Raw genomic sequence first — 24,574 nt, forward strand, 5'->3', positions numbered from 1 at the left:
AGAGCTCCAGTAGAGCTGAGTATTGCTGAAGATAAGAGCAGCCAGGGCAATGGGCCAGCTCACAGGACTGGGGAGGGAGGGAGAGGGAGAAGGTGCTGCACTGACAAGACAAACAGAGGACAATCCCAGAGAGAAGGATTAAGAAATGCTTCAATGCTGAGAAATGTCAGAGTATAGTATGCGGTAGATTTTCTGTGTTTCACTGTGGGTCTAAAAAGACAAACACATATTGGACGAAAGTATACAGACTCACTCGATGCCGTTAAAAGAATCCCCTTTATCACTCGATGCAGTTAAAAGAATCCCCTTTATCACTCGATGCAGTTAAAAGAATCCCCTTTATCACTCGATGCCGTTAAAAGAATCCCCTTTATCACTCGATGCAGTTAAAAGAATCCCCTTTATCACTCGATGCTGTTAAAAGAATCCCCTTTATCACTCGATGCAGTTAAAAGAATCCCCTTTATCACTCGATGCCGTTAAAAGAATCCCCTTTATCACTCGATGCAGTTAAAAGAATCCCCTTTATCACTCGATGCTGTTAAAAGAATCCCCTTTATCACTCGATGCCGTTAAAAAAATCCCCTTTATCACTCGATGCCGTTAAAAAGAATCCCCTTTATCACTCGATGCCGTTAAAAGAATCCCCTTTATCACTAGATGCCGTTAAAAAGAATCCCCTTTATCACTCGATGCCGTTAAAAGAATCCCTTTATCACTCGATGCAGTTAAAAAGAATCCCCTTTATCACTCGATGCCCCTAAAAGAATCCCCTTTATCACTCGATGCCGTTAAAAGAATCCCCTTTATCACTCGATGCCGTTAAAAAGAATCCCCTTTATCACTCGATGCCATTAAAAGAATCCCTTTATCACTCGATGCAGTTAAAAAGAATCCTCTTTATCACTCGATGCCGTTAAAAAGAATCCCCTTTATCACTCGATGCCGTTAAAAGAATCCCCTTTATCACTCGATGCCGTTAAAAGAATCCCCTTTATCACTCGATGCAGTTAAAAAGAATCCCCTTTATCACTCGATGCCGTTAAAAGAATCCCCTTTATCACTCGATGCCGTTAAAAGAATCCCCTTTATCACTCGATGCCGTTAAAAGAATCCCCTTTATCACTCGATGCAGTTAAAAAGAATCCCCTTTATCACTCGATGCCCCTAAAAGAATCCCCTTTATCACTCGATGCCGTTAAAAGAATCCCCTTTATCACTACATGCATCCATATTGTAATGTACATGGTGGCTGTGCATTGGCTAAAGCGGGACTTGGGGAAGTGCTTATTAGAGACAGTAGGTCTGGCCTTTAACACTGAAACCTCGGAGCTGGGAGCTGCTGTAGTCTAGTAGAAACATCTATTAACACTGCTCACCCTCACAGCAGAGGAATGTGGAGTTGAAAAGGGTGGCTGTGGAGTCGTGGGAATCAGTGCCAAGCAGACTGCCAGCTCTGTGCCAGCAGCGGAAGGAAGCCCGTCTACTCTGGAGAAGCCTATCTATTCTGCCAGCCTGTGAAGGCTGGGCATGCTGCTGGGTAGTGGGCGCTAAGCAGGAGAGAGAGGGGGCTCATCCTCCATGATTAATGAGTGTCTGTGGGCATGGCCTTGCCTGGCTAGTTAAGAGGCAGAGAGAGAGAGGGGAAAGGAGAGAAAGAGATATGGAGAGAAAGAAAGAGAGGGGGAAATGAGTGTGTTAGAGCGGAGAGAGAAAATACTTAAGTGGTATTCCAGGGATGCGAGCATAATGGCTGTGTCCCCTGGTCTACTAGCGCTATGTATTCACCACAGAGAGTGATGGAGAGAGGAATGCTTTTTAGCACACAAGGCCATGAGAGGAACAGTGAAATTGAGAGAAAAGGAGTGAGAGCTCAGACTGGCACTGCTATCCATGTTTTGTTGGCTCCTGCCTTCCTGAGGTTCTCACAGGTTGGGCACAGGATGCCTATGCTAACCAGTTTGCATGACTTCTCCAGCTCTGACAGAACAGTAACACTTCCAACACATCCATGGCCCTGGGCCTGCTGGATCCCCCTGGGCCTGCTGGATCCCCCTGGGCCTGCTGGATCCCCCTGGGCCTGCTGGATCCCCCTGGGCCTGGACTGTACCCATACAGGCTGGTTATGGATAAAGAATGAGGGGGAAGGTTAAAAAGTAACGTCTCCCTCCCACACACAGCACAGCAGCAACCACCAGTTCCTGGATGTTAATAGAACAGTGCATGTGACTAGCTGAATAGTGCTCTATGTGAAAGCTGACCGGACGGACTGTAGTATATAGTCTATGTAGTCCTGGGTCCAAGATGATGAGGTTGACTGTACTAGTATTGCACGGCATACTGAAACTTCTGTACTTTTTCCGATACTTGAACATGGAAAACGGTTTGGTACTAGAATTTTTGTTCCTTTCGGTACTTCTGTCAAATGTGTCTGGCGTCATATATGGATTGAGAGGATCAAGTCTGACTAGTAATTTGACTGAATATTCTGAAGGGGGCAGTAGTTAGCTAACCAGGCTACTTGCGCTTGAGCATGCAGCTGACACAGCGCGAGCCACTTTTGACAAACAAGCGAGAGGAGACAGGAAATGCTGACAGCATGGCTTCTTCAGAAACATCATACCCCCACACCCACAGCTTGTTGACAAAACTGGCTGCAGAAGCAAACTATGGGAATATTTTGATTATAGAGCAGATGAGGGCCAGCCCACCGAAACAACTAAGCAAAATGTGATGTGTTACAAAGCAGTGCAATGTAAGGGAAGTTTAGTTCCAAAACTAAACTATTTTTTAGTGACAATGACATGAACATATATTCAGCATGACAATCATGTGAGCATCATTACATAAGCCAAAAGTAATGTACAATGTACTCATAACTTGACCACAATATATTTAGCAATATGCTATCTGGGATCCTTGGGATGTCCCTAACCTTAACCCTTACTTAAACCTTTCTAGGACCCCTGACAACATTCCGCTGAAAAGGCAGGGCGGGAAATTCAAAAATATTTTTTAGAAATATGTAACTTTCACCCGTTAACAAGTCCAATACAGCAAATTAAAAATAAACATCTTGTTAATCTACCCATGGTGTCCGATTTTAAAAATGCTTTACAGCGAAAACAAAACATATGATTATTTTAGATCACCGCCAAATCCAAAAAACACACAGCCATTTTCCCAGCCAAAGATAGGAGTCACAAAAAGCAGAAATAGAGATAAAATGAATCACTAACCTTTGATGATCTTCATCAGATGACACTCATAGGACATCATGTTACACAATACATGTATGTTTTGTTCAATAATGTGCATATTTATATCCAAAAATCGCAGTTTACATTGGCGCCATGTTCAGAAATGCCTCCAAAATATCCGGAGAAATTGCAGAGCCACGTCAAATAACAGAAATACTCATCATAAACTTTGATGAAAGATACATGTTTTACATAGAATTAAAGATACACTTGTTCTTAATGCAACCGCTGTGTCAGATTTCAAAAAACCTTTACGGAAAAAGCAAACCATCCAATAATCTGAGACGGCGCTCAGATAGAAACAACATTTCTCCGCCATGTTGGAGTCAACAGAAATACGAAATTACATGATAAATATTCCCTTACCTTTGATGATCTTCATCAGAATGCACTCCCAGGAATCCTAGTTCCACAATAAATTGTTGTTTTGTTCGATAATGTCTATTATTTATGTCCAAATAGCTACTTTTGTTAGCACGTTTAGTACACATATCCAAACGCTCGTGCAGATCCAGGCGAACGTTGGACGAAAACTTGAAAAAGTTATATTACAGGTCAAATAAACTTGTCAAACTAAGTATAGAATCAACCTTTAGGATGTTGTTATTATAAATATTCAATAACGTTCCAACCGGAGAATTCCTTTGTGTCTCTAGAAGTAATGGAACGCAAGTCGATATCATGTGGAATGCCCGTGACCAGGACCTGGCACTCTGCCAGACAACTGACTCAAACAGCTCCCATCTGGCTCAACATCACTGTAGAAGCTTCATTCAACGTTCTACAGACTGTGGACATCTACAGACTGTGGACATCCAGCAGCCCTGGGCAGAGCATTGCACCCTGGGAAGTGAAATGCAGTCTGGAAGTCAAACTATGCTGTATAAAATCCATTGCATTTGAATGGTGTCACTGTACATGCCGTATCTGCCATACCAACCCTGATTTTAGACCATACTGTACTGCTGTGGAGTATGGATGAGGTTGACTGTAGGTAGAACCCTGACTATGCTGTGGAGTATGGATTAGAGGTCGACCGATTAATCGGAATGGCCGATTTCATTAGGGCCGATTTTAAGTTTTCATAACAATTGTTAATCTGTATTTTTGCACACCGATTTGCCGATTTTGTAAAAAATGTATTTAACTAGGCAAGTGAGTTAAGAATACATTCTTATTTTCAGTGACGGCCTAGGAACGGTGGGTTAACTGCCTTGTTCCGGGGCAGAACGACAGATTTTTACCATGTCAGCTCGGGGATTCGTTTTTGCAACCTTCCGGTTACTAGTCCAACGCTTTAACCACCTGCCGTACATTGCACTCCACGAGGAGCCTGCGTGGCAGGCTGACTACCTGTTACGCGAGGCCAGCAAGTAAGTTGCAAGTAAGATGCTAGCTAGCATTAAACTTATCTTATAAAAAACAATCAATCCTAACATAATCACTAGTTAACTACACATGGTTGATGATATTGCTAGTTTATCTAGCGTGTCCTGCGTTGCATATAATCGATGCGGTGCCTGTTAATTTATCATTGAATCATAGCCTACTTCGCCAAATGGGTGATTTAACAAGCGCATTTGTGAAAAAAGCACTGTCGTTGCACCGATGTACCTAACCATAAACATCAACGCTTTCTTAAAATCAATACACAAGTACATATTTTTAAACCTGCATATTTAGTTAATTTTGCCTGCTAACATTTATTTCTTATAACTAGAAAAATTGTGTCATTTCTCTTGCGTTCCGTGCAAGCAGGGTATATGCAGCAGTTTTGGCCGCCTGGCTCATTGCGAACTGTGTGAAGTCCATTTATTCCTAACAAAGGGCGTAATTAATTTGCCAGAATTGTACATAATTATGACATAACATTGAAGGTTGTACAATGTAACAGCAATATTTAGACTGATGGATGCCACCCGTTAGATAAAATACGGAACGGTTCCGTATTTCACTGAAAGAATAAACGTTTTGTTTTCGAAATGATAGTTTCCGGATTCTACCATTTTAATGACCAAAGGCTCGTATTTCTGTGTGTTATTATGTTAGAATTAAGTCTATGATTTGATAGAGCAGTCTGATTGAGCGATGGTAGGCACCAGCAGGCTCGTAAGCATTCATTCAAACAGCACTTTTGTGCGTTTTGCCAGCAGCTCTTCTTAATGCTTCAAGCATTGAGCTGTTTATGACTTCAAACCTATCAACTACCGAGATTAGGCTGGTGTAACCGATGTGAAATGGCTAGCTAGTTAGCGGGGTGTGTGCTAATAGTGTTTCAAACGTCACTCGCTCTGAGACTTGGAGTAGTTGATCCCCTTGCTCTGCATGGGTAACGCTGCTTCGAGGGTGGCTGTTGTCGATGTGTTCCTGGTTCGAGCCCAGGTAGGAGCGAGGAGAGGGACGGAAGCTATACTGTTACACTGGCAATACTAAAGTGCCTATTAGAACATCCAATAGTCTAAGGTATATGAAATACAAATGGTATAGAGAGAAATAGTCCTATAATTCCTATAATAACTACAATCTAAAACTTCTTACCTGGGAATATTGAAGACTCATGTTAAAAGGAGCCACCAGCTTTCATATGTTCTCATGTTCTGAGCAAGGAACTTAAACATTAGCTTTTTTACATGGCACATATTGCACTTTTACTTTTTTATTTTTTTATTTAATTTTTTATTTCACCTTTATTTAACCAGGTAGGCTAGTTGAGAACAAGTTCTCATTTGCAACTGCGACCTGGCCAAGATAAAGCATAGCAGTGTGAACAGACAACAACACAGAGTTACACATGGAGTAAACAATAAACAAGTCAATAACATGGTAGAAAAAAGAGAATCTATATACAATGTGTGCAAAAGGCATGAGGAGGTAGGCAATAATTTGAATAATTACAATTTAGCAGATTAACACTGGAGTGATAAATCATCAGATGATCATGTGCAAGTAGAGATACTGGTATGCAAAAGAGCAGAAAAGTAAATAAATAAAAGCAGTATGGGGGGTGAGGTAGGTAAATTGGGTGAGCTATATACCGATGGACTATGTACAGCTGCAGCGATCGGTTAGCTGCTCGGATAGCAGATGTTTAAAGTTGTTGAGGGAGATAAAAGTCTCCAACTTCAGAGATTTTTGCAATTCGTTCCAGTCGCAGGCAGCAGAGAACTGGAAGGAAAGGCGTCCAAATTAGGTTTTGGCTTTAGGGATGATCAGTGAGATACACCTGCTGGAGCGCGTGCTACGGGTGGGTGTAGCCATCGTGACCAGTGAACTGAGATAAGGCGGCACTTTACCTAGCATAGCCTTGTAGATGACCTGGAGCCAGTGGGTCTGACGACGAACATGTAGCGAGGGCCAGCCGACTAGGGCATACAGGTCGCAGTGGTGGGTCGTATAAGGTGCTTTAGTAACAAAACGGATGGCACTGTGATAAACTGCATCCAGTTTGCTGAGTAGAGTATTTGAAGCTATTTTGTAGATGACATCGCCGAAGTCGAGGATCGGTAGGATAGTCAGTTTTACTAGGGTAAGTTTGGCGGCGTGAGCGAAGGAGGCTTTGTTGCGAAATAGAAAGCTGACTCTAGATTTGATTTTGGATTGGAGATGTTTGATATGAGTCTGGAAGGAGAGTTTGCAGTCTAGCCAGACACCTAGGTACTTATAGATGTCCACATATTCTAGGTCGGTACCGTACAGGGTGGTGATGCTAGTCGGGCGTGCGGGTGCAGGCAGCGAACGGTTAAAAAGCATGCATTTGGTTTTACTAGTGTTTAAGAGCAGTTGGAGGCCACGGAAGGAGTGTTGTATGGCATTGAAGCTCGTTTGGAGGTTAAATAGCACAGTGTCCAAGGAAGGGCCAGAAGTATACAGAATGGTGTCGTCTGCGTAGAGGTGGATCAGGGAATCGCCCGCAGCAAGAGCAACATCATTGATATATACAGAGAAAAGAGTCGGCCCGAGAATTGAACCCTGAGGTACCCCCATAGAGACTGCCAGAGGACCGGACAGCATGCCCTCCGATTTGACACACTGAACTCTGTCTGCAAAGTTGCCTGGTGAACCAGGCAAGGCAGTCATTAGAAAAACCGAGGCTATTTAGTCTGCCGATAAGAATATGGTGATTGACAGAATCAAAAGCCTTGGCCAGGTCGATGAAGACGGCTGCACAGTATTGTCTTTTATCGATGGCGGTTATGATATCGTTTAGTACCTTGACCGTGGCTGAGGTGCACCCGTGACCGGCTCGGAAACCGGATTGCACAGTGGAGAAGGTACAGTGGGATTCGAGATGGTCAGTGATCTGTTTGTTGACTTGGCTTTCGAAGACCTTAGATAGGCAGGGCAGGATGGATATAGGTCTGTAACAGTTTGGGTCCAGGGTGTCTCCCCCTTTGAAGAGGGGGATGACCGCGGCAGCTTTCCAATCCTTGGGGATCTCAGATGATACGAAGGAGAGGTTGAACAGGCTGGTAATAGAGGGTGCGACAATGGCGGCGGACAGTTTCAGAAATAGGGGGTCCAGATTGTCAAGCCCAGCTGATTTGTATGGGTCCAGGTTTTGCAGCTCTTTCAGAACATCTGCTATCTGGATTTGGGTAAAGGAGAAGCTGGGGAGGCTTGGGCGAGTAGCAGCGGGGGGGGGGGGGGGGGGGGGGCGGGGGTGTTGGCCAAGGTTGGAGTCGCCAGGAGGAAGGCATGGCCAGCCGTTGAGAAATGCTTGTTGAAGTTTTCGATTATCACGGATTTATCGGTGGTGACCGTGTTACCTAGCCTCAGTGCAGTGGGCAGCTGGGAGGAGGTTGCTCTTGTTCTCCATGGACTTTACAGTATCACAGAACTTTTTGGAGTTAGAGCTACAGGATGCAAATTTCTGCTTGAAAAAGCTGGCCTTTGCTTTCCTGACTGACTGCGTGTATTGGTTCCTGACTTCCCTGAACAGTTGCATATCGCAGGGGCTCTTCAATGCTATTGCAGTTCGCCACAGGATGTTTTTGTGCTGGTCGAGGGCAGTCAGGTCTGGAGTGAACCAAGGGCTATATCTGTTCTTAGTTCTGCATTTTTTGAACAGAGCATGCTTGTCTAATATGGTGAAGTAACTTTTAAAGAATGACTAGGCATCCTCAACTGACGGGATGAGGTCAATATCCTTCCAGTGTACCCGGGCCAGGTCGATTAGAAAGGCCTGCTCGCAGAAGTGTTTTAGGGAGCGTTTGACAGTGATGAGGGGTGGTCGTTTGACCGCGGACCCGTAGCGGATACAGGCAATGAGGCAGTGATCGCTGAGATCTTGATTGAAGACAGCAGAGGTGAGGTTGACTGTAGGTAGAACCCTGACTGCGCTGTGGAGTATGGATGAGGTTGACTGTAGGTAGAACCCTGACTGTGCTGTGGAGTGTGGATGAGGTTGACTGTAGGTAGAACCCTGACTGCGCTGTGGAGTGTGGATGAGGTTGACTGTAGGTAGAACCCTGACTGCGCTGTGGAGTATGGATGAGGTTGACTGTAGGTAGAACCCTGACTGTGCTGTGGAGTATGGATGAGGTTGACTGTAGGTAGAACCGTGACTGCTGTGGAGTATGGATGATGTTGACTGTAGGTAGAACCCTGACTGTGCTGTGGAGTATGGATGAGGTTGACTGTAGGTATAACCCTGACTGTGCTGTGGAGTATGGATGAGGTTGACTGTAGGTAGATCACTGACTGTGCTGTGGAGTATGGATGAGGTTGACTGTAGGTAGAACCGTGACTGCTGTGGAGCATGGATGAGGTTGACTGTAAGTAGAACCCTGATTGTGATGTGGAGAATGGATGAGGTTGACTGTAGGTAGAACCCTGACTGTGCTCTGGTGTATGAATGAGGTTGACTGTAGGCAGAACCCTGATTGTGCTGTGGAGAATGGATGAGATTGACTGTAGGTAGAACCCTGACTGTGCTGTGGAGTATGGGTGAGGTTGACTGTAAGTAGAACCCTGACTGTGCTGTGGAGTATGGATGAGGTTGACTGTAGGTAGAACCGTGACTGTGCTGTGGAGTATGGATGAGGTTGACTGTAGGTAGAACCCTGACTGTGCTGTGGAGTATGGATGAGGTTGACTGTAGGTAGAACCCTGACTGTGCTGTGGAGTATGGATGAGGTTGACTGTAGGTAGAACCCTGACTGTGCTGTGGAGTATGGATGAGGTTGACTGTAGGTAGAACCCTGACTGTGCTGTGGAGTATGGATGAGGTTGACTGTAGGTAGAACCCTGACTGTGCTGTGGAGTATGGATGAGGTTGACTGTAGGTATAACCCTGACTGTGCTGTGGAGTATGGATGAGGTTGACTGTAGGTAGAACCCTGACTGTGCTGTGGAGTATGGATGAGGTTGACTGTAGGTAGAACCCTGACTGTGCTGTGGAGTATGGATGAGGTTGACTATAGGTAGCACCCTGACTGTAATGTGGAGTATGGATGAGGTTGACTGTAGGTAGAACCCTGATTGTGCTGTGGAGAATGGATGAGGTTGACTGTAGGTAGAACCCTGACTGTGCTCTGGTGTATGGATGAGGTTGACTGTAGGCAGAACCCTGATTGTGCTGTGGAGTATGGATGAGGTTGACTGTCGGTAGAACCGTGACTGCTGTGGAGTATGGATGAGGTTGACTGTAGGTAGAACCCTGACTGTGCTGTGGAGTATGGAAGAGGTTGACTGTAGGTAGAACCCTGACTGTGCTGTGGAGTATGGATGAGGTTGACTGTAGGTAGAACCGTGACTGCTTTGGAGTATGGATGAGGTTGACTGTAGGTAGAGCCCTGACTGTGCTGTGGAGTATGGATGAGGTTGACTGTAGGTAGAACCCTGACTGTGCTGTGGAGTATGGATGAGGTTGACTGTAGGTAGAACCCTGACTGTGCTGTGGAGTATGGAAGAGGTTGACTGTAGGTAGAACCCTGACTGTGCTGTGGAGTATGGATGAGGTTGACTGTAGGTAGAACCCTGACTGTGCTGTGGAGTATGGATGAGGTTGACCGTAGGTAGAACCCTGACTGTGCTGTGGAGTATGGATGAGGTTGACTGTAGGTAGAACCCTGACTGTGCTGTGGAGTATGGATGAGGTTGACTGTAGGTAGAACCCTGACTGTGCTGTGGAGTATGGATGAGGTTGCCTGTTGGTAGAACCCTGACTGTGCTGTGGAGTATGGATGAGTTGACTGTATGTAGATCCCTGACTGTGCTGTGGAGTATGGATGAGGTTGACTGTAGGTAGAACCCTGACTGTGCTGTGGAGTATGGATGAGGTTGACTGTAGGTAGAACCCTGATTGTGCTGTGGAGAATGGATGAGGTTGACTGTAGGTAGAACCCTGACTGTGCTCTGGTGTATGGATGATGTTGACTGTAGGCAGAACCCTGATTGTGCTGTGGAGAATGGATGAGGTTGACTGTAGGTAGAACCGTGACTGCTGTGGAGTATGGATGAGGTTGACTGTAGGTAGAACCCTGACTGTGCTGTGGAGTATGGAAGAGGTTGACTGTAGGTAGAACCCTGACTGTGCTGTAGAGTATGGATGAGCTTGACTGTAGGTAGAACCGTGACTGTTTTGGAGTATGGATGAGGTTGACTGTAGGTAGAACCCTGACTGTGCTGTGGAGTGTGGATGAGGTTGACTGTAGGTAGAACCCTGACTGTGCTGTGGAGTATGGATGAGGTTGACTGTAGGTAGAACCCTGACTGTGCTGTGGAGTATGGATGAGGTTGACTGTAGGTAGAACCCTGACTGTGCTGTGGAGTATGGATGAGGTTGACTGTAGGTAGAACCCTGACTGTGCTGTGGAGTATGGATGAGGTTGACTGTAGGTAGAACCCTGACTGTGCTGTGGAGTATGGATGAGGTTGACTGTAGGTAGAACCCTGACTGTGCTGTGGAGTATGGATGAGGTTGACTGTAGGTAGAACCCTGACTGTGCTGTGGAGTATGGATGAGGTTGACTGTAGGTAGAACCCTGACTGTGCTCTGGAGTATGGATGAGGTTGACTGTAGGTAGAACCCTGACTGTGCTGTGGAGTATGGATGAGGTTGACTGTAGGTAGAACCCTGACTGTGCTGTGGAGTATGGATGAGGTTGACTGTAGGTAGAACCCTGACTGTGCTGTGGAGTATGGATGAGGTTGACTGTAGGTAGAACCCTGACTGTGCTGTGGAGTATGGGTGAGGTTGACTGTAGGTAGAACCCTGACTGTGCTGTGGAGTATGGATGAGGTTGACTGTAGGTAGAACCCTGACTGTGCTGTGGAGTATGGATGAGATTGACTGTAGGTAGAACCCTGACTGTGCTGTGGAGTATGGATGAGGTTGACTGTAGGTAGAACCCTGACTGTGCTGTGGAGTATGGATGAGGTTGACTGTAGGTAGAACCCTGACTGTGCTGTGGAGTATGGATGAGGTTGACTGTAGGTAGAACCCTGACTGTGCTGTGGAGTATGGATGAGTTTGACTGTAGGTAGAACCCTGACTGTGCTGTGGAGTATGGATGAGGTTGACTGTAGGTAGAACCCTGACTGTGCTGTGGAGTATGGGTGAGGTTGACTGTAGGTAGAACCCTGACTGTGCTGTGGAGTATGGATGAGGTTGACTGTAGGTAGAACCGTGACTGTGCTGTGGAGTATGGATGAGGTTGACTGTAGGTAGAACCCTGACTGTGCTGTGGAGTATGGATGAGGTTTACTGTAGGTAGAACCCTGACTGTGCTGTGGAGTATGGATGAGGTTGACTGTAGGTAGAACCCTGACTGTGCTGTGGAGTAATGTATGGCTGAAATGTAAAAGTGTGTTAGACCACGATGAAAGATAATAAACTAAAGTGTCTGCATTCTGTCAGCATGCAGCTGTGCTCCCATATCAACAGGTGTTTTGTTGGCTTGTTGTCATTATGGTCATGGGAGACATCTAATCAAATCAAATCAAAGTTTATTTGTCACGTGCGCCGAATAAATCTCTAGACCTTACAGTGAAATGCTTACTTACAGGCTCTAACCAATAGTGCAAAAAAGGTATTAGGTGAACAATAGGTAAGTAAAGAAATAAAACAACAGTAAAAAGACAGGCTATATACAGTAGCGAGGCTATAACAGTAGCGAGGCTATAACAGTAGCGAGGCTACATACAGACACCGGTTAGTCAGGCTGATTGAGGTAGTATGTATATGTAGATACGGTTAAAGTGACTATGCATTTATCATGAACAGAGAGTAGCAGTAGCGTAAAAGAGGGGTTGGCGGGTGGTGGGTGGGACACAATGCAGATAGCCCGGTTAGACAATGTGCGGGTGCACTGGTTGGTCGGCCCAATTGAGGTAGTATGTACATGAGTGTATAGTTATAGTGACTATGCATATATGATAAACAGAGTAGCAGCGTAAAAAGAGGGGTTGGGGGGGCTCACAATGCAAATAGTCCAGGTAGCCATTTGATCACCTGTTCAGGAGTCTTATGGCTTGGGGGTAAAAACTGTTGAAAAGCCTTTTTGTCCTAGCATTGGCACTCCGGTACCGCTTGCCATGCGGTAGTAGAGAGAACAGTCTATGACTAGGGTGGCTGGGGTCTTTGACAATTTTTAGGGCCTTCATCTGACACCACCTGATGTAGAGGTCCTGGATGACAGTCAGCTTAGCCCCAGTGATGTACTTTGCCGTACGCACTACCCTTTGTTGTCACACCCTGGCCTTTGTTATATTGATTTTCTTTATTAGTTTAGTTAGGTCAGGGTGTGACATGGGGGATGTTTGTGTGTTTTGTCTAGTTTAGGGTGGGTGTATTGTTTAGGGGGTTTTGTAGAGTGTATGGGGTTGTGTTCAGTGTAGGTGTTTAGGAAAGTCTATGGTTGCCTGAATTGGTTCTCAATCAGAGACAGCTGTTTATTGTTGTCTCTGATTGAGAGCCATATTTAAGGCAGCCATGGGCTTTAGGTGATTGTGGGTAATTGTCTATGTAGAACGTTTGTAGTTTGTATTGCACTTACGTTTGTAGCTTCTTTGTTGTTTTGTTTCGTTTTGTTATAGTGTTTGTTTCGTGTTTCTCTCGTCTCTAATAAAAAGAGCATGTATTTTTCACACGCTGCGCCTTGGTCCACTCAATATCCTCAAGACGATCGTGACAGAATTACCCACCACAAAAGGACCAAGCAGCGTGTAAAGCAGCAGCAGGAGCTATATACACAGGATTCTTTGTCTTGGGAGGAGATACTGGATGGTAAGGGACCTTGGGCACAACCGGGAGAATATCGCCTCCCTCGTGAAGAGCTGGAGGCAGCTAAAGCCGAGAGGAGGCGATATGAGGAGGCAGCACAGAAGCAAGGCTGGAAGCCCGTGAGTAAAACCCAAAAATTTATTGGGGGGGGGCTACAAGGGAGTGTGGCTACAAGGGAGTGTGGCGAAGTCAGGTAGGAGACCTGCGCCAACTCCCTATGCTTACCATGGAGTGCGAGAGTACGGGCAGACACCGTGTTATGCGGTAAAGCGCATGGTGTCTCCTGTACGTGTGCATAGCCCGGTGCGGGTTATTCCACCTCCCCGCACTGGCAGGGCTAGATTGAGTATTGAGCCAGGTGCCATGAAGCCGGCTCAACGCGTCTGGTCTCCAGTGCGTCTCCTCGGGCCGGCATACAGCCTTACGCATGGTGTCCCTGGTTCGCCAACACGGCCCAGTGCGGGTTATTCCACCTCCCCGCACTGGTCGGGCTACGGGGAGCATACAACCAGGTAAGGTTGGGCAGGCTCAGTGCTCAAGGGAGCCAGTACGCCTGCATGGTCCGGTATATCCGGCGCCACCTCCCCACCCCAGCCCAGTATCACCAGTGCCAACACCACGCACCAGGCTTCCAGTGTGTCTCCAGAGCCCTGTGCCTCCTCCACGCACTAGCCCTGTGGTGCGTGTCTCCAGCCCGGTACCACCAGTTCCGGCACCACACACCAAGCCTCCTGTGTGTCTCCAGAGCCCTGTTCCTCCTCCACGCACTAGCCCTTTGGTACGTGTCTCCAACCCGGTACCACCAGTTCCGGTACCACGCACCAAGCCTCCTGTGCGTCTCCAGAGTCCTGTGCGTCCTGTTGCTGCTCCCCGCACTAGCCTTGAGGTGCGTGTCCTTAGCCCAGTACCTCCAGTTCCGGTACCACGCACCAGGCCTACTGTGCGCCTCAGCCGGCCAGAGTCTGCCGTCTGCCCAGTGCCGCCTGCACTGTCCGTCGCCCAGAGCCGCCTGCGCTATCCGTCTGCCCAGAGCCGTCAGAACTGCCCGCCAGTCAGGAGCAGCAAGAGCCGTCCGCCAGACAGGAGCAGCCAGAGCCGTCCGCCAGACAGGAGCAGCCAGAGCCGTCCGCCAGACAGGAGCAGCCAGAGCCGTCCGCCAGACAGGATCAGCCAGAGCCGTCCGCCAGACAGGATCAGCCAGAGCCGTCCGCCAGACAGGATCAGCCAGAGCCGTCCGCCAGACAGGATCAGCCAGAGCCGTCCGCCAGACAGGATCAGCCAGAGCCGTCCGCCAGACAGGATCAGCCAGAGCCGTCCGCCAGACAGGATCAGCCAGAGCCGTCCGCCAGCCATGACCAGCCAGAGCCGTCAACCAGCCATGACCAGCCAGAGCCGTCAGCCAGCCATGACCAGCCAGAGCCGTCAGCCAGCCATGACCAGCCAGAGCCGTCAGCCAGCCATGACCAGCCAGAGCCGTCAGCCAGCCATGACCAGCCAAAGCCGTCAACCAGCCATGACCAGCCAGAGCCGTCCGCCAGACAGGATCAGCCAGAGCCGTCCGCCAGACAGGATCAGCCAGAGCCGTCCGCCAGCCATGACCAGCCAGAGCCGTCAGCCAGCCATGACCAGCCAGAGCCGTCAGCCAGCCATGACCAGCCAGAGCCGTCAGCCAGCCATGACCAGCCAGAGCCGTCAGCCAGCCATGACCAGCCAGAGCCGTCCGCCAGCCATGACCAGCCAGAGCCGTCCGCCAGCCATGACCAGCCAGAGCCGTCAGCCAGCCATGACCAGCCAGAGCCGTCAGCCAGCCATGACCAGCCAGAGCCGTCAGCCAGCCATGACCAGCCAGAGCCGTCAGCCAGCCATGACCAGCCAAAGCCGTCAACCAGCCATGACCAGCCAGAGCCGTAAGCCAGCCATGACCAGCCAGAGCCGTCAGCCAGCCATGACCAGCCAGAGCCGTCAGCCAGCCATGACCAGCCAGAGCCGTCAGCCAGGATCCGCCAGAGCCAGTCGGCCAGGATCCGCCAGAGCCAGCCGGCCAGGATCCGCCAGAGCCAGCCGGCCAGGATCCGCCAGAGCCAGCATAGTGACTATGGTGGAGGGGGGTCCACGTCCCGCACCCGAGCCGCCGCCATAGGAAGGCCCACCCGGACCCTTCCCTTCTGTGTCAGGTTTTGCGGCCGGAGTCCGCACCTTTGGGGGGGGGTACTGTCACAACCTGGCCTTTGTTATATTGAATTTCTTTATTAGTTTAGTTAGGTCAACAACCGTCTCTAATAAAAAGAGCATGTATTTTTCACACGCTGCGCCTTGGTCCACTCAATATCCTCAAGACACCCCAAAAAGAAAAGAAAAAATAAATAAATAAATAAATAAATAAAAAAAATATCCTAAAGACGATCGTGACATTTGTAGTGCCTTGCGGTCAGAGGCCGAGCAATTGCTGTACCAGGCAGTGATGCAACCAGTCAGGATGCTCTCGATGTTGCAGCTGTAGAACCTTTTGAGGATCTGAGGACCCATGCCAAGTCTTTTTAGTTTCCTGAGGGGGAATAGGCTTTGTCGTGCCCTCTTCACGACTGTCTTGGTGTGTTTGGACCATTCTAGTTTGTTGTTGATGTGGACACCAAGGAACTTGAACCTCTCAACCTGCTCCACTACAGCCCCGTTGATGAGAATGGGGTGTGCTCGGTCCTCCTTTTCCTGTAGTCCACAATCATCTCCTTAGTCTTGGTTACGTTGAGGGATAGGTTGTTATTCTGGCACCAACCGGCCAGGTCTCTGACCTCCTCCCTATAGGCTGTCTCGTCGTTGTGTCATCTGCAAACTTAATGATGGTGTTGTAGTCGTGCCTGGCCGTGCAGTCGTGGGTGAACAGGGAGTACAGGAGGGGACTGAGCACGCACCCCTGTGGAGCTCCAGTGTTGAGGATCAGCGTGGCAGATGTGTTGCTACCTACCCTCACCACCTGGGGGCGGCCCGTCAGGAAGTCCAGGATCCAGTTGCAGAGGGAGGTGTTTAGTCCCAGGATCCTTAGCTTAGTGATGAGCTTTGAGGGTACTATGGTGTTCAATGCTGAGCTGTATTTAATGAATAGCATTCTCACATTAGTGTTCCTTTTGTCCAGGTGGGAAAGGGCAGTGTGGAGTAGATGCAATAGAGATTGCATTATCTGTGGATCTGTTTGGGTGGTATGCAAATTGGAGTGGGTCTAGGGTTTCTGGGATAATGGTGTTGATGTGAGCCATTATCAACCTTTCAAAGCACTTAATGGCTACAGACGTGAGTGCTATGTCCGTAGTCAGGTGACCTTAGCGCTCTTGGGCACAGGGACTATGGTGGTCTGCTTGAAACATGTTGGTATTACAGACTCAATCAGGGACATGTTGAAAATGTCAGTGAAGACACCTGCCAGTTGGTCAGCACATGCCCGGACCACACGTCCTGGTAATCCGTCTGGCCCCGCAGCCTTGTGTATGTTTTACTCACCTCGGTTATGGAGAGCGTGTTCACATAGTCGTCCGTAACAGCTGATGCTCTCATGCATGCCTCAGTGTTGCTTGCCTCGAAGCGAGCATAGCAGTGATTTAGCTCGTCTGGTAGGCTCGTGTCACTGTGCAGCTCACTGCTGTGCTTCCCTTTGTAGTCTGCAATAGTTTGCAAGCCCTGCCACATAAGAGGAGTGTCGGAGCCGGTGTAGTATGATTCAATCTTAGCCCTGTATTGACGCTTTACCTGTTTGATGGTTCGTCGCAGGGCATAGCAGGATTTCTTGTAAGCTTCCGGGTTAGAGTCCCGCACCTTGAAAGCGGCAGCTCTACCCTTTAGCTCAGTGCGAATGTTGCCTGTAATCCATGGCTTCTGGTTGGGGTATGTATGTTTGGTCATTATGGGGACGACGTCCTCGATGTACTTATTGATAAAGCCAGTGAATGATGTGGTGTACTCCTCAATGCCATAGGAAGAATCCCGAAACATGTTCCAGTCTGTGATAGCAAAACAGTCCTGTAGTTTAGCATCTGCTTCATCTGACCACTTTTTTACAGACCGAGTCACTGGTGCTTCCTGCTTTAATTTTTGCTTGTAAGCAGGAATCAGGAGGATAGAGTTGTGGTCGGATTTACCAAATGGAGGGCGAGGGAGAGCTTTGTAAGCGTCTCTGTGTGTGGAGTACAGGTGATCTAGAATTTTTTCCCCTCTGGTTGCACCTTTAACATGTTGATGGAAATTTGGTATAACTGATTTAAGTTTCCCTACATTAAAGTCTCCAGCCACTAGGAGCGCCGCCTCTGAGTGAGGGGTTTCCTATTTGCTTATTTCCTTATACAGCTGTCTGAGTGCGGTCTTAGTGCCAGTATCTGTCTGTTGTGGTAATTAAACGGCCACGAAAAGTATAGCTGAAAACTCTCTAGGTAAGTAGTGTCGCTTGCAATTTATCACAATATACTCTACTTCAGGCGATGTAATGAGGTCTGTGTGTAGCTGGTGTAGAGGAGTCAGGCACAGGACAGCAGATATGAGTAAATAAACGTACTTTACTCAACATATATAAATGCAATACAAAAAAGAGAGCCCACATTAACTGACCTTACTACATACAAACAATTACTCACATACAGACATGGGGGAACAGAGGGTTAAATAATGAACAAGTAATTGGGGAATTGAAACCAGGTGTGTAAAACAAAGACAAAACAAATGGCAAATGAAAAGTGGATCGGCGATGGCTAGAAGGCCGGTGACGTCGACCGTCGAACACCGCCCGAACAAGGAGAGGGACCGACTTTTGTGGAAGTTGTGACAGTACCCCCCTACTTGACGCGCGGTGCTGGACACTGACCTAGGGGACGACCCGGAGGACGAGGAGGACGAGGCGCAAGGCGATCCAGATGGAGACTGTGGAACTCCCGCAGCAACGAAGGGTCCAAGACGTCCTCCATCGGCACCCAGCATCTCTCCTCCGGACCGAACACCTCGCCCGACGCCTCAAGTCCAGGATGGCTCGAACAGCATACCCCTTGGCCCCCTCGATGTCCAGAGGGGGCGGAGGAACCTCCCGCACCTCAGATTCCTGGAGTGGACCAGCCACCACTGGCCTGAGGAGAGACACATGGATCGAGGGATTAATACGGTAAACTGGGGGACGCTGTAACCTGTAGCATACCTCGTTCAGTCTCCTTAGGACTTTGAATGGCCCCACAAACCGTGGACCCAGCTTCCAGCAAACACCGGGGCCTCACTGCGGTGACGGTCGGCGCTCGCCTTCTGCCGCCTCACGGCCCATTGCAGGTGCACATGGGCGGCGTTCCAGGTCTCCGCGGAGCGCTTAAACCATTTGTCCACCGCAGGAGCTTTGATCTGGCTCTGATGCCAAGCTGCCAGAACCGGCTGATACCCCAGTACGCACTGGAAGGGAGAGAGGTCAGTGGAGGAGTGGCGGAGTGAGTTTTGGGCCATCTCTGCCCAGGGGATGAACGCCGCCCACTCCCCCGGCCAGTCCTGGCAATATGACCGCAGAAACCTACCCACATCCTGGTTTACTCTCTCCACCGGCCCGTTGCTCTCGGGGTGAAAACCTGAGGTGAGGCTGACCGAGACCTCCAGACGTTCCATGAACGCTCTCCAGACCCTGGACGTGAACTGGGGACCCCGATCAGAGACTATGTCCTCAGGTACCCCGTAGTGCCAGAAGACGTGAGTGAAAAGGGCCTCCACAGTCTGTAGGGCCGTAGGGAGACCGGGCAAAGGGAGGAGACGGCAGGACTTAGAAAACCGATCCACAACGACCAGGATCGTGGTGTTGCCCTGTGAGGGAGGAAGATCCGTCAGGAAGTCCACCGACAGGTGTGACCACAGCCATGGTGGGACGGGTAGGGGTTGTAACTTACCTCTGGGCAGGTGCCTGGGAGCCTTGCACTGGACGCACACCAAGCAGGAGGAAACATAAACCCTCACGTCCTTGGCCAAGGTGGACCACCAGTACTTCCCACTAAGTCAACGCACCGTCTGACCGATGCCAGGGTGACCAGAGGAGGGTGACGTGTGGGCCCAATAGATCAAATGGTCGCGGACAGCAGACGGAACGTACAGGCGCCCAGCTGGACACTGGGGGGAGTGGGCTCTGTACGTAACGCCCGCTCGATGTCCGCGTCCAGCTGCCACACCACCGGTACCAGCAGGCAAGAGGCCGGAAGTATGGGAGTGTGATCCATGGACCGCTCCTCTGTGTCATACATTCGGGACAATGCATCTGCCTTAGCGTTCTGGGAACCTGGTCTGTAGGACAGAGTGAAAACAAAACGGGTAAAGAACATGTCCCACCTTGCCTGGCGAGGGTTCAGTCTCCACGCCGCTCGGATGTACTCCAGATTGCGGTGGTCAGTCCAGATGAGAAAAGGCCAATGTCTCCACGCCTTCAGAGCCTTGACAACAACCAATAGCTCCCGGTCCCTCACATCATAGTTTCGCTCCACCGGGCTGAGCTTCTTCGAAAAGAAAGCACAGGGGCGGAGCGTGTGGTGACGTGCCCAAGCGCTGAGAAAGCACGGCTCCTATCCCAGCCTCGGACGCGTCCACCTCCACTATGAACGCCAAAGAGGGATCCGGATGAACCAGCACGGGAGCCGAGGTAAACAGAGCCTTCAGGAGACCAAAAGCCCTGTCCGCCTCAGCCGACCACTGCAGCCGCACCGGTCCCCCCTTCAGCAGTGAGGTAATGGGAGCTGCTACCTGCCCAAAACCCCGGATAAACCTCCGGTAGTAGTTGGCAAACCCTAGAAACCGCTGCACTTCCTTTACCGTGGTGGGAGTCGGCCAATTACGCACGGCTGAAATGCGGTCACTCTCCATCTCCACTAGAGGTCGACCGATTATGATTTTTCAAAGCCGATACCGATTATTGGAGGACCAAAAAAAAGCCGATACCGTTTAACCTGTTTGGGCTGCAGGGACAGTATTGAGTAGCCAGATAAAATGTGCCCATTTCAAACGGCCTCGTACTCAATTCTTGCTCGTACAATATGCATGTTATTATTACTATTGGATAGAAAACACTCTCTAGTTTCTAAAACCGTTTGAATTATTTCTCTGAGTGAAACAGAACTCATTCTGCAGCACATTTCCTGACCCGGAAGTGGAAAGTCTGAAATCGATGCTCTGCTTTTCTTTCCGCCTATTCATGGGCATGAAACGTAAGAGTCTACGTTCGCGTCATAGACCTTCCCCTGGGTGTCAAGAGCCTGTGAGAGAAGAAATGTCGTGTTTATCTTGGTCTGACGTTGAATACAGGCTCTTTGTATGACGTGTCCCTCATTTCCGGTACTCTGAGGAGCGCGCGCAGGACAGTGGGATTGCCTTCTGTTTAGCTGCCGTTATGGACGGCTACAATCTCCGGCTTTGATTTTATTTGATACATGTGACCATATCATCGTAAAGTATGTTTTTTCAATATAGTTTAATCAGATTATTGAAATTTTTTCGGGAGTTTTGCCGTGTTCCGTTCTCTGACTGTGTTGACGTTGGAGAGATCCGTGCCACCCGGCTAGCGCGCGTGCTAATTCAAGAGGGAAAGTGTCCGTTCTGAATCCAAACAACGACTGTTCTGGACAAAGGACACCTTGTCCAACATTCTGATGAAAGATCAGCAAAAGTAAGACCCAATTTATGATGTTATTTCATATATCTGTCGTAGTCGCCGGCGCCCAAGTTTTTCTGGCTATTGTGCTAAGCTAATATAACGCTATATTGTGTTTTCGCTGTAAAACACTTGATAAATCGGAAATATTGTCTGGAATCACAAGATGCCTGTCTTTCAATTGCTGTACACTATGTATTTTTCAGAAATGTTTTATGATGAGTATTTAGTTATTTGGCGTTTTTCTTTCTGCTTTCGGTGCAATTTCTGACTGTAGCTGCAATGTAAACTATGATTTATACTTGAAATATGCACATTTTTCTAACAAAACATATGCTATACAATAAATATGTTATCAGACTGTCATCTGATGAAGTTGTTTCTTGGTTAGTGGCTATTTATATCTTTATTTGGTCGAATTTGTGATAGCTACTGATGCAGTAAAAAAATCGTGGAGTAAGAAAAGTGTTGTCTTTTGCTAACGTGGTTAGCTAATAGATTTACATATCTTGTCTTCCCTGTAAAACATTTAAAAAATCGGACATGTTGGATGGATTCACAATAATTATACCTTTCATATGCTGTATTGGACTTGTTAATGTGTGAAAGTTAAATATTTAAAAAATATATATTTTGAATTTCGCGCCCTCCACTTGAGCTGGCTGTTGTCATAAGTGTACCGACGTCGGGCTGCAGCCATAAGAAGTTAATCAGCTGATTTTTTAAATTCATTTGTAATAATGACAATTACAACAATACTGAATGAACACTTATTTTAACTTAATATAATACATCAATAAAATCAATTTAGCCTCAAATAAATAATGAAACATGTTCAATTTGGTTTAAATAATGCAAAAACAAAGTGTTGGAGAAGAAAGTAAAAGTGCAATATGTGCCATGTAAAAAAGCTAACGTTTAAGTTCCTTGCTCAGAACGTTGCCCGAACAAGGAGAGGGACCGACTTCGGTGGAAGTCGTAACAGGCGAGCAAAATCTAGAGACTTCCTTAGATTTCGTGCACCAGCTGTTGTTTACAAATATGCACATACCACCACCCCCCCCTCGTCTTGCCGGAGGGTGCTGTTCTATCTTGCCTGTGCAGCGTATATTCTGCTAGCTGAATATCCATGTCATCATTCAGCCACGATTCCGTGAAACATAGGATATTACAGTTTTTGATGTCCCGTTGGTAGGATATTCGTGATCGTACCTCGTCTAGTTTATTGTCCAATGATTGCATGTTGGCGAGTTGTATTGACGGTAACGGCAGCTTTCCCACACGTCTTTTCCGGGTCCTGACCAGGCACCCGGCTCTTTGTCCTCTGTACCTGCGTCGCCTCCTCTTGCAAATAACAGGGATGATGGACCTGTTGGGTGTTTGGAGAATGTCTTGTGCTTCTTGAAGAAAAAATCTTAGTCTAATCCGAGGTAAGTGATCGCTGTCCTGATATCCAGAAGCTCTTTTTTGCCGTAAGATACGGTTGCAGAAACATTATGTACAAAATAAGTTACAAATAACGCAAAAAAAACACATAATAGTACAATTGGTAGGGCGCCCGTAAAACTGCTGCCATTTCTTTCAGGCGCCATTTCTGCACTTCCTAGCATATCTACAATGCCTTCAGAAAGTATTCTCACACCTTGACACTCTGTACCCCACATATACAATTATCTGTAAGGTCCCTCAGTCGAGCAGTGAATTTCAAACACAGATTTAACTACAAAGACCAGGGAGGTTTTCCAATGCCTAGCAAAGAAAGGCACATATTGGCATAGCCACAATAAGTAGGGTTGCTGAGGGTGCTGCAGCAACCCCTGAAAAGTCACACAAAAATGTATAAAAATACACCCAATCACTACAAAGGTACAGGCGTCCTTTCTAACTCAGTTTCTGGAGAGGAAGGAAACCGCTCAGGGATTTCACCATGAGGCCAATGGTGACTTTAAAACAGAGTTTAATCGCTGTAATTGGAGCTGAGGATGGATCAACAACATTGTAGTTACTCCACAATATTAACCTAATTGACAGATTGAAAAGAAGGAAGTCTGTACAGAATTTTTTTTTTCAAAACATGCATCCTGTTTGCAATAAGGCGCTAAGGTAAAACTGTGACTACGGAGTTTTTTAGGATTAAAAAAACGGAATAGAGCTAAGCACAGGCAAAATCCTAGCGGAAAACCTGGTTCAGGCTGCTTTCCAACAGACACTGGGAGACAAATTCCCCTTTCAGCAGGACAATAACCTAAAACACAAGCCCAAATATACACTGGAGTTGCTTACCAAGAGGACATTGAATGTTCCTGAGTGGCCTAGTTACAGATTTGACTTAAATCAGCTTGAAAATCTATGGCAAGACAACACTGTATCTCATGTCCACAAAGTTGGACTGTATAGTGTGTCTCTCTGGTTCCACACCCTGCCTACTACCTACTACCTACCCACGTCTCACAAACATTAAACCCACATCAGGAATGTAGCCCCCCAACTCCACACACTAGTGATGCGCGGGTTGAACCAGTCAGGAAAACATTGTTTGGTTTTCACAACAGAACAGGTGTTTGTGATTTAATAAATGATCTCACATGACTAGTGCCGGACGGACCAGGCTGAAGGAGTGAATGCAACCAGTGAAGACCATTTGCATGTTTGTGATCCTCTTGTGTTTGGATGATCAGCACATTCACTCATCTGAGACATTCGGCAAACACTTCTCTCCAGACACGCAGCCTAGTCTGGACCAATTGACATAATGCTTAGAGGTGATGGGTGAAGGGTGGTGGTGATGGATGAAGGGTGGTGGGTAGAGGGTGGTGGCTGAAGGGTGGTAGGTGATGGATGAAGGGTGATGGATGAAGGGTGGTGGGTGATGGATGAAGGGTGATGGATGAAGGGTGGTGGGTGATGGATGAAGGGTGGTGGGTGATGGATGAAGGGTGGGTGAAGGGTGGTGGCTGAAGGGTGGTGGGTGGTTGAAGGGTGGGTGGGTGGTGGATGATGGGTGATGGATGAAGGGTGGTCGGTGGACGGTGGGTAGGTTGAATAAAGAGAAAACAATACTTTTAAAAATCCATTAATGAATAATTATTGTGCAATTTAAATCTATGGACTACATTGAGGTTTTTCTCTCATTATTTTAGACTCCTTAGTGTCCTTAGTGCGTAACCCTAAGCTTTAGGGCCTAACTGTACGTGCACCAAATAGCCTGCACGCTAACCACCAAATGCTTTTGGGAACGGGCAGAAAAATCAATACACAGAGGCAAAAAGGACAATGACGGAGTTGATTTGAATTAGAGAAAAGTTAGTAAATGGAGAGTTGAAATTAAAGAGAAGGGAGAGACAGAAAGATTTGGTGAAGTGGTAAAAGAGGATGATATGTTGTGTGTGATGATTGTGAGGCGTTATACAATTTCAACAGTCACAAGATGGGGACTTCAAATAGGCCTATAGC

The 24,574-nt window shown here is 47.7% G+C and overlaps 1 protein-coding gene across 2 annotated transcripts in view; it reads left to right on the forward strand.

Moving 5' to 3' along the window:
- LOC129829812 (membrane-associated guanylate kinase, WW and PDZ domain-containing protein 3-like) overlaps positions 1-24,574 on the forward strand; it is a 360,522-nt gene that overhangs the window by 254,539 nt on the left and 81,409 nt on the right. The gene's annotated exons all lie outside the window — the stretch shown is intronic.

Source organism: Salvelinus fontinalis, chromosome 31 (assembly GCF_029448725.1).
Source record: "Salvelinus fontinalis isolate EN_2023a chromosome 31, ASM2944872v1, whole genome shotgun sequence".
Lineage (NCBI taxonomy): Eukaryota > Metazoa > Chordata > Actinopteri > Salmoniformes > Salmonidae > Salvelinus > Salvelinus fontinalis.